General features: G+C 37.8%; 1 long non-coding RNA gene across 1 annotated transcript in view; it reads left to right on the top strand.

Annotated features, from left to right (window-relative positions):
- LOC123384368 overlaps nucleotides 1–5,308 on the top strand; it is a 59,609-nt gene extending 54,301 nt beyond the window's left edge. The window contains exon 4 of the long non-coding RNA XR_006595368.1: nucleotides 4,383–5,308. This is a non-coding gene — a long non-coding RNA (uncharacterized LOC123384368). The remainder of the gene's footprint in view (nucleotides 1–4,382) is intronic.
- The last annotated feature ends 4,728 nt before the right edge of the window (nucleotides 5,309–10,036 follow it).

Here is a 10,036-nt window from a genome sequence, read left to right as displayed (position 1 = left end):
TAGGATGTAATAGCTTCTGATTAAGAGCAATAGTTCCCCCACCCCAATTTGTTTTTTACACAGAGACTCTGTTTGAAAATATGATTAAGGACTATTTCATGAACACAAAGGAATATACTATATAAGCTGAACAAATTTGCTTCTACAGCTGGACTCCTTGTATATTTCTTCCCCAAACCGCACTCTCTGGTTCTTGTCCCCATAGGTGACTGCTATTCTGAAATTTGTGTTTATCAGCCCCTTGCCTTTGAAAAATATGTTGCTTCGTGTGAATGCTTCCCTTAAAAAATGTGCATTTAGTATTGCACATTTTGAGGATTTATAAAAATTGAGTAGCATGGTATGTATTGTTTAGACATTTTTTCCTTCCAAAATCTTATTTTTTTAAGTTTATTTATTTATTGTTTTATTTTAGAGAGAGAGCACACAATGAGGGGAGAGGGGCAGAGGGAAAGGGAGAGACAGAGCTCTCAAGCAGACTGCAATCTCAGCAGAGGCCTGATGCAGGCTCGGTCTTATGAACCGTGAAATCATGACTTGAACCGAAACCAAGAGTCCCATGCTTAACCGACTGAGCCACCCAGGTGCCCCACGAGAATCCTAACTTTGAAGTATACCTTTGTTATGTTTAATTATAGCTCTTTTATCTTAATAGCTGTATACTATTCAATTGTGTTACCATTCCATACCACTTTTAAATCAACTCTACTATTGATGGACATTTGAGATGTCTGTATTTGGTATTATAAGGAATGCAGCTGTGATCATGTTTGTATGTCTTTAGATACACAAGTTCGAGTGTTCCTAGGGTATATGCCTAGGAGTGAAGTTTCTGGATCATAGGTTATTTATAACATCAGGAGACTTGTTTTTCAAGTATGTGTAGCAATTTAGACTCCTGTCAGCAGTGTGTGTCTTAGCCAAAACTTGGTTTTGACATGCTAAACTCTTTGCCAATCTAGTGGATGTAAATTGGTATTTCATGATTTTTTTTTGCATGCTCTAATTAATGATTGTTAGTCTGAGAGCTTGATTTTTTGGAAATATTTGAGTGTAACTTTATTGGCAAGCTACACTGTTCACCCTCACATACTTAACCATATAACTCTCTTAGATATTTTATTTTCAACGTTTTTTTCAACGTTTTTATTTATTTTTTGGGGGGACAGAGAGAGACAGAGCATGAACGGGGGAGGGGCAGAGAGAGAGGGAGACACAGAATCGGAAACAGGCTCCAGGCTCTGAGCCATCAGCCCAGAGTCTGACGCAGGGTTCGAACTCACGGACCGCGAGATCATGACCTGGCTGAAGTCGGACGCTTAACCGACTGCGCCACCCAGGCGCCCCAACTCTTAGATATTTTAATAGGATCAGTGTAAACTATGCTAGACTATCAGAACTATTGGTGCAAATATTTTAAGTAGCCGTAGGGTAGACATTTGTTGGTTGAATGAAATCTTGGAGTTAACCAGTCTGACTACTCACTGTTCTAACATGGTTTCTCTGACGTTCTTTTCCCCTGAATGGGTACTCCCTGAGTTTCATAAAAATGCTCTCTGTTTTTCTGAGCAAGTAGGTGAAAAGTAGCTTTGCAATGATAATCCTATTTGATTTCAAACTTTTTGTAGTCTGAGGAGGCTGGGTATGCTGAGCTACTTAAATAGCAGTTTATTGTCAACGAGAGGGCAGGCATAACATGGGTAAAATGTTAGAAACCCCACAGATTAGGAAAGAGACATGACCTTTCCCCACTTTCATCAGAAGTCTTAAAAACACCGAGCTTCTTAACTTGAACTTTGTTTATATTTTTGCTCTTAGCCATTTGGCAGTTGAGTCATCAGAAATTTGGCAACACAAAGGAAGGATGGGAGTAAAGGGTGTTAATAGTCTTACTGCTTGAAATAAAGCTAATTGAAAAGCGGTAGAAAAGTTGATGTAGTTCCTACCAAAACAGACTATGAGACAGACTGATGCATGGGCTAAGTTCCCTACCAATACCAATACCAATACCAATAGCAATTTATGCTTCCATCTCTATCTAGTATTCACTAAAATTTTATCTTTAAGTTACAACTATGCAAAGAGGTTGTACATTTAGTACTTCTTCTGTAGTCCCAGGTGTTATGCAAAATGCTTGGTAAGTAAAGCGATTCTATTGAATTCACATATCTTTATAAAAATTGCCAGGAAAATCCAGCAATAAATTGCATTAGCTACCAGAGCCCTTAAATTATTATTTATTATTCAGGTCTAGCCTGAGAGGCAGAACATAGAGTAGTTGTTCTGTAGCAACCACTATATTAATTAATTTAAATATGGAAATAATTGAAATCGGAGTCAGTAACTGGTGTGGCATTCCAGTGGGTGATGGTATATTTAACTGGAAATAAAATCTATTAAATCATTATGGATCTTTTCATAAGATTGAGGCAAAGTCAGTAGAGTTTATTGTTGTATTTTCAAATATACTTAGAAAATCCATCTTTTATACAGCCCATGTGTTAGTGTTTTTTCCTTCTAAAAAATAAATCTTTCGGGGTGCCTCTGTGTTATGGAGGAGGCTGTTTACTATTTTGCACTGCACACTGATTTAAAGCTTTATATATTGTACAAGTAAATGATGGACTGATAACAGATATTTAGTTGTTTCTTTCCAAAAGAGAAATAAAAACATGTCAAATAGTTTTGAAATGGGAAAAAGATCCATTGACAACATAGAACACTACTTACTACTTCCATTAAGGACTTACATGGCTTCTTTTATATTGTAGCAATTACAAAACACCTCTTTTTTCCTTTGGAATATGAGTAGTTTGTGGATAAATGTATTCACATTAGGATCTGTACTTTTCTCTGGCCTAGAGTATGGACTTCTATGATCATAGAGAAAAAATTTTGTGAATCTGAAATAAACATCTCAAAAGTTTTCTTGTTCCTGAGCATTCTTCATATTTGTAGACTACTGTTATATTATTCAGATTTCCAATGTACTTGTTTATTTTTAAATTTACTGTATCAATCTAATTCTTAGAATATATTAAATCATTTACAGTAAGTATATCTTTATCAAGTTCTTCTTAAATTTCTAGTAATTTTTATTGCCATACTGTTTGTGCATATAGATTTATAACATCTGGTTCCTAGTTTTTGCTTTTTACTGTTATGTAATATTCTCCTTTTCATAATCTTTAATTCCTCCTGTCTAATAATCTTTGTTTGCCTCCAATTTCTTATTTTTAAACTTTAATTATCAATTTATTTACAGATATGTTTCTGTAAATACTATACAGCTATCTGTTTCTATTACTTAATCCAATATGTCTCTGTCTTTTGGTGACAGAATTGAGTATATTGACATTTAGTGTAACAAGGGATATACTTGATTTTAGTCTCTTAATCCTATTGCTTATTTAGTTTTTTCTGTTATGAACTCTTTTTTCCTTATTTTTCTGGCTTGTTCAAATTCCTCCTTGATAACTTGGGAAATATGATGAATTCTTCCATCTCATTAATAATGACCTTGCATTTTCAGGCACTAATAACCTATTTTTCATTTTATAAAAATAAGATAACTTTTCCCCACTTATTTCCAGATGTTCTGTTCTCCCAATGCTTTCCCCATTGTCATTTTCCCCAAAACTCTTTCACTCTTAGATCTTGGGGATGTCACATTTCTCCACATCTCTCCAAAGAGTTGACTCCAGCTCTTGGGTTTGGCCAAACTAACTTAGAACTTCTAATTACCAGGCATTCACTATGTTATCACTAGCAGTAGACATCTTCCATGTCAATGTATATGACACATTTCTAGGAAATCTAACTTTTTTCATTGAAAGGCAGTTTCACATTATAGTTACAACAAGCTTGGGCACGTAACTCAGACTACCTGGGCTTGTGTCTCAGCATCCCTGCCTATTTACCTTGCCTATTAACTTGGGCAAGTTAAATAACTTTTTTGTGGCTCAGTGTAGGGAATAATATAATTGTGGTAGGTTAAAATGTCCACACATTCTTTAACTCTCCCTTCATAAGTGGAACCTAATTCTTCACCCCCTTGCATGTGTACTTCTTTTCTAAAAAAAAAAAAATTTAGTGTTTATTTTTGAGGGAGAGAGAGTGGAGGAGGGCAGAGAGAGAGGAAGACACAGAATCCAAAGCAGGATCCAGGCTCCAAGCTGTCAGCACAGAGCCTGACACGGGGCCTGAACTCACGAATGGTGAGATCATGGCCTGAATCGAAGTCAGACACTTAACTGACTGAGCCACCCATACACCCCGAATTTAGTCTCTTCTAATGACTAGAATAAAGTAGAAGTGACAGTATGTGACATCTGAGATGAGGTCATAAAAGACTGTGGCTTCTGAATGTCTGTCTCTCTCAGAATGTTCCCTCGGGAGGAAGCTAGCTGCCATGCCACAAGGACACTCAAGCAGCTCAGTGGAGAGGCCCTTGCAGTGAGGAGCTGAGACCTCCAGCCGATAGTCATGGGAGTTAAGTCATCTTGGAAGTAGACTCTTCAGCTACAGTCAAACCTTCAGATGCCTATGGCCCTGGCTAACATTCTGATTCTATCCTCAAGAAAGGCCTTAGGCCAGAAGCACTGTTCCCAGATTCTTGACCCACAGAAAGTATGAAATCATGACTGTTTCTGTGTTAGGCTGCTAAATTAGATACCAATGCATCCACTTGCCAGAATTGTGTTGAGGAATTGAGGACTAAGAGCATGTAAAGAACTTTGCTATTATTTTTGTTATCTGAGCCAGCAACTAATGTGGAAAGATTGTTTCCTAATCACTTTCTTTTCATCTCCCTATCTTGACATTTCTGTCTGGGTCACTTGTTTTCAGTTAGAATTTTGTGTCCAGGATTTTCCACAGCTGAGTACATAAATGCTAGATTTGCTGAATTTTTGCATATCCGCAAATATTTTTATTTTACCCTGACAGGTAAATGGCATCTTGGTTGTGCATTGAATTTCTAGGGGAGGCCCTTGTCCCTCAGCACTCTTTAAATGTTATTCTGCCACCTTCTAGCTTCTCCCATTTTCTTCTAGTGGATAATTATTCTCCTCTCGTCTAGCAGATGATACCTGTCACCAGATAGTTTTTCCTTTTTGCTTTGTATATCAGTTGTTATTTTTTCCTTAACGTTTGTAATATTTCACTGTTATTTAAATTTTAGCATATAACCAGATGTGTTTAGGTTGATATCTTTTCTTGTCAGTTCTGCATAGAAGTCAGGAACCTCTTTCAGTATGCAGCCTTGGGTCTTCAGCTCAGAATAAATGCTATTTTATCATTTGTTTAATTATTGCCTCTAGTTTCTCTGGACCCAGAAATCCCCAGAACTGTTAAGGCAGTGCTTCTAAAACTTTTAAATGCATTAAGAATTACCTGGGGATCTTGTTAAAATGCATATTCTGGTTTAGCATACCTGGAAGGCACGTACCTGTCAAGGAAGGGAGTCCGCCCTCTGTTGCAAGAGATAAGTTAGTAATAAAATATATGTGTATAAAATTACTTATGGTATATACTGGAGACATCGGGCTTTTTTTCTCTCTCAAGATTACCCCCCAACCTAGATGACTCATGGCTAGGATAAGTGGGGCCTGCCACAAAGTGATTGATTTATTCCTATCTAATTCACAACCATGATACAGGAGATACAAACAGGAGATAAGGGAGAGAGAAGTATTCTGGAGGAAGCAGAGTTAGGGAAGTTATTTTGGTGCCTGTACATGTCCTAAATCCAAGTGGATCAGGCAGAGGAGACAGAGGCCTGGACAGAAAACTTTTGAGGTATGTACGGATGCCATATACATGGTACCCCCTTCTCATTTGGAGATCACTGAAGGCAAGGTGTTTCATGCAGGATCCGAGCCAACAGGACAGACTGGGATTTCAAGGGAAGCAGTCACCCACCCCGTCTTTACTCCCCCAAGCTCTTGGAGGGCAGAAAATTTGACTCCGCAAGTTTCTGTATTTCCGAATTACAGATCTCTGAGATCAGCTGAGGGGCAGGAGCTGTGGGCTACCCTGATGGTGGCACAATGGAACAATGGGACACATTCCCTAAAGGGACTATGCATGGTTTATGGTCTCCAAAGGAAAATGCAGCCAAGATATGGCTAAACAGAGCTAGAAAAGCATGTCCACTAGCTATGTTGAAACCAGCATGTCAGTAATAATTTAAAAATCAGACACCCATATCTGCCCAGCACCTGGGCGGAACCAGCTCATGAGCCCAGCAGTAGAAGACAGCATAGTCCAACTGTGTCCACCAAGGTCACCACCACTCATCCAAGCATATCCTCCTTTCTCCCTTTCCTTCCCCCTCCCACCAGTACATACCAGTGATGGACAATGTGCTAATGCTGATAATACTTGGATTTCATTTGCTAATTATTCATGATTATTTATAACAGGATTAGACAGAAAAATCCTAGATTAGATTAGATTATTAAATAGGAAAACGTTTAATTTTCCCATCACCAAGTAAGAAAGAGGGCTTTACATAGAATGACATGATTGGTTAAGGACAGGTGACCATGTGTCAGTGGTTTGACTGGGACAAGCTGGATTATGCCTTGTATTCAGGCATCATTTTTAGGAGGTACTGCAACCATCAGACCATGAGGGGATGAGCCTCAAGATAATCGCCAACCAGCTAAGACTAGCATATTGAAGTCCAAGGACTTAGAGGCTTTCATTAACTTGAATTAACCTGGACCAGCTCTACTTCTGACATCATAGGAAGTGAGATAATAATTGTCTGTATTTTTAAGCCATTTTGAGATGAGTGTCTTCTTACAGCCAACAACATTGTGACACAGCATCCTTTTGGTACCCACTGAAATGCCTGTCAATATTTGACACATTTATGAAATAAATCTTTTGATGTCTGTCCCTTCTGTGTAATGAACATATGATCTGAATATCCATCCAGAAGTTATAGCTGGTCTGAATGAAATATATAATTACTATAGGACCTATATTGATAGCTATTCTTTCTCAACCTTCTTTTACTATCCCATATATAGTCAGAGTAAATTTACATTGTGATGTTAATTAAACAAAACACAGCAGTGAAATCAGGAAGTTACTCTTCATTGTACATTTATTTCAATTATGGAAAAAGCCAAAATCTTTCTCTTTTTTTTTGACACTTCTCTAGAAAAGCAGTTGAAATAAACTAGTATAATTCTAAAATAATGTGTGCTATACAGCCCAGAGTATAGGGATGTACCTACAAAAAATATTGGCACAATTGTTCTAAAAGTTAGATCTTCATGAAAAAAACAAATGATTGACTAACTCAAGATGATGAGATATTTTTATTAAATGCATCCTTAACCAGTGCTTCTTTTCATGGCTGCAATAATTAAAATATAGAACATATTCAAATCAGTAATTGAATTTGTTAGAAGAACATGCTCAGCTCAGTGAAGACTTTTGAATAAATAGAATTCAAGTACCATGTTTTCATACTTCATAACACTTGCTTCATCTTAGTTTAATGACTGCCATGTCTTGTACTATAAGAAGATTTTATTTTGAATTCATTTCTGACTATTCATAAGTTCATATGTATATGAGTACATGTCATTTAAGGTATAACTGTGGACTGAGAGTTTGTTAACTACACTTGAAATCAGAATAATCTAGAGAGAGCCTGATTAGTTTTGCCTACTTTCAATCATAATGCCTACTACCTTGTCCAGCATTGCCAGTAAGACCCACGACATTTGCATTTCATATGTCCTCGCAGTGAAATGATTGTTGCATTGAGAATTTTGTTTTTCTGTGCTTAGTTCTTAAAAGTTTAAAATAACTCCTGTTCGGGGGGGCCTGGATGGTTCAGACAGTTAAACATCCGAAGGCTCAGGTCATGATCTCGAGGTTCACGAGTTCAAGCTATGGGTCAGGCTCTGTGTGGACAGCTCAGGGTCTGGAGCCTGCTTCGGATTCAGTGTTTCCCTCTCTCTTTGCCCCTCCCCCTCAGGTTCTGTCTGTCTGTCTCTCTCTCAAAAAGAAAATAAACGTTAAAAAATTTTTATAAAAAAAACAGTGAAGGACTTTATAAAACACTTTGGAAAGAAAACTGTTACTGGATGTTGCTATTCTCAATATTTTCATGATTTAAAGCATCTCTCAGACATTTTAAGAAGACCATTTAGGAAAAAAGAATAAATAAAAAATTCATATGTGTTAAGCTGTGAACATTTTTTTTCTCTTCAATTCCTTTTGAAATTATCTTTATGCACCTGGTGATACAGAAAGAATGAAGCAGAGTAATATAATGGAGCAAGATGAATTTGTGTTCCAATTCCTATTAGGTGCGTCCTTGTTCAAACCACATCTAGGAGAGATCTAGCCATGACACACAGCAGACTAGTGTGATGGCAGACTGTAAGAAGAGCGAGATCTTGGCCTTCACTGCGATATCATTTGACTTTCATTGCCCTCACAGCAATACATTCATCAGTTTTTTCCAGGGAGTTTTGAATAGTTGAAAAATGTAAACATAATGTCCTGTGCAAAAGGATATTTATTCATTGACTCATTCGCTTAACAAATTATTAAGTACCTACTACGTGCCAGGTACTGTTCTAGACAGTGGGGCTATAGCAATGAACAAAAGAAACAACTTCTCTATCCTCAACAGAGTTCATATACTAGTAGGGGAAAGAGACACATACAATAAAAACACATCAGTCAGGAAATGATAGGTGTTGTGAAGACAGTAAACTATGGTAGAGGTTACATAGAGTGCTGGGTGGACATATTAGTTCATATAGGTGGCCAGCAGTAAAACTATGAAACTTTTAGCAAAAATATAGGAATAAATCTCCATGGGCTTGGATTAGACAACACTTTCTTACCGGTGACACCTAAGTACACCGAAAGTACAAGCACCTAAAGAAAAAATAAATTTGTTTTAATAAAATAAAAATTTGGGCCTCAAAGGACACTGTCAAGTGAAAAGGCAACCCACACAATGGGAGAAATTTTTTTTTTTTTTTTTTTTTTTAATTTTTAACATTTTTGTTCATTTTTGAGAGACACAGAGCACAAGTGGGTAGGGGCAGAGACTTTAGAAAGAGACACAGCATCTGAAGCAGGTTCCAGGCTGAGTGGTCAGTACAGAGCCCGAAGCAGGACTTGAACTCAAGAACTGCGAGATCATGACCTGAGCTGAAGTCAGATGCTTAACCAACTGAGCCACCCAGGTGCCCCAATGGGAGAAAAGTTTTGCAAATAATATATCTGATAACATTATAGTACCCACAATATAGAAAGAACTCCTACATTTCAACAATAAAAGACAAGTGAGTCCATTTAAAAATGGCCAAAGGATTTGAATTTTCTTCTCCGAAGAAGATACACAAATAGCCAAGAAGCCCATGAAATAAAGCTCAGGAGCATTAGCTAGTGGAAATGAGAGGAGTTAAGGTAATAGTCCAAGAGAAATCAAATAAATCACCTGGACACTTCAGAGAGTGCCACAAAGCAAGAGGTAGAACTGAGAAAAGATTACATTTTTTGACTTTAAAAGAAAGAAGACCCAAGAGCATAACAGAAAAACTACAAGTAGGGTCCAGTCAATAGGCACAAAGGATGTGCTGTTTCTCATTGCCCAGGCAACAGGAGCCCTTTCCTCATGCTATTGATGGCATAATAAGGAAACCCGCATACAAACGAGTCATGAATAACTAGAGGTGGAGTCAAACCTGGTCCCTGGAACCTCATTTGGGGAAATGCTAGGCAGGAATTGGGGTCGGACTCAGGTGAGAGGTTGTAATGGAGATGGATTTGATTTCCATGTGATTGGGCCCCTGTTCAGTGTCTGGTAGTGGAGAATTAACCAGGTGGCTACTTCATGTGGTCTCTGGTAGGCACAGTACAAGTTCATCTGGGGATGCAGAATCCAGACAGCCTCGGTTTGGCTGGCTTTCCACTCAGGAAGTGGAAACTTTGATTTTTGATGTGGGAGGGAAAAAGCGCAATTTACCAAACTCATCCTGGGGTGCTTGGG

Source organism: Felis catus, chromosome A3, assembly GCF_018350175.1.
Source record: "Felis catus isolate Fca126 chromosome A3, F.catus_Fca126_mat1.0, whole genome shotgun sequence".
Classification (NCBI taxonomy): Eukaryota; Metazoa; Chordata; class Mammalia; order Carnivora; family Felidae; genus Felis; species Felis catus.
Note: the sequence above shows the minus strand (reverse complement) of the source record. Positions and strands in the feature narration are given on the sequence as shown.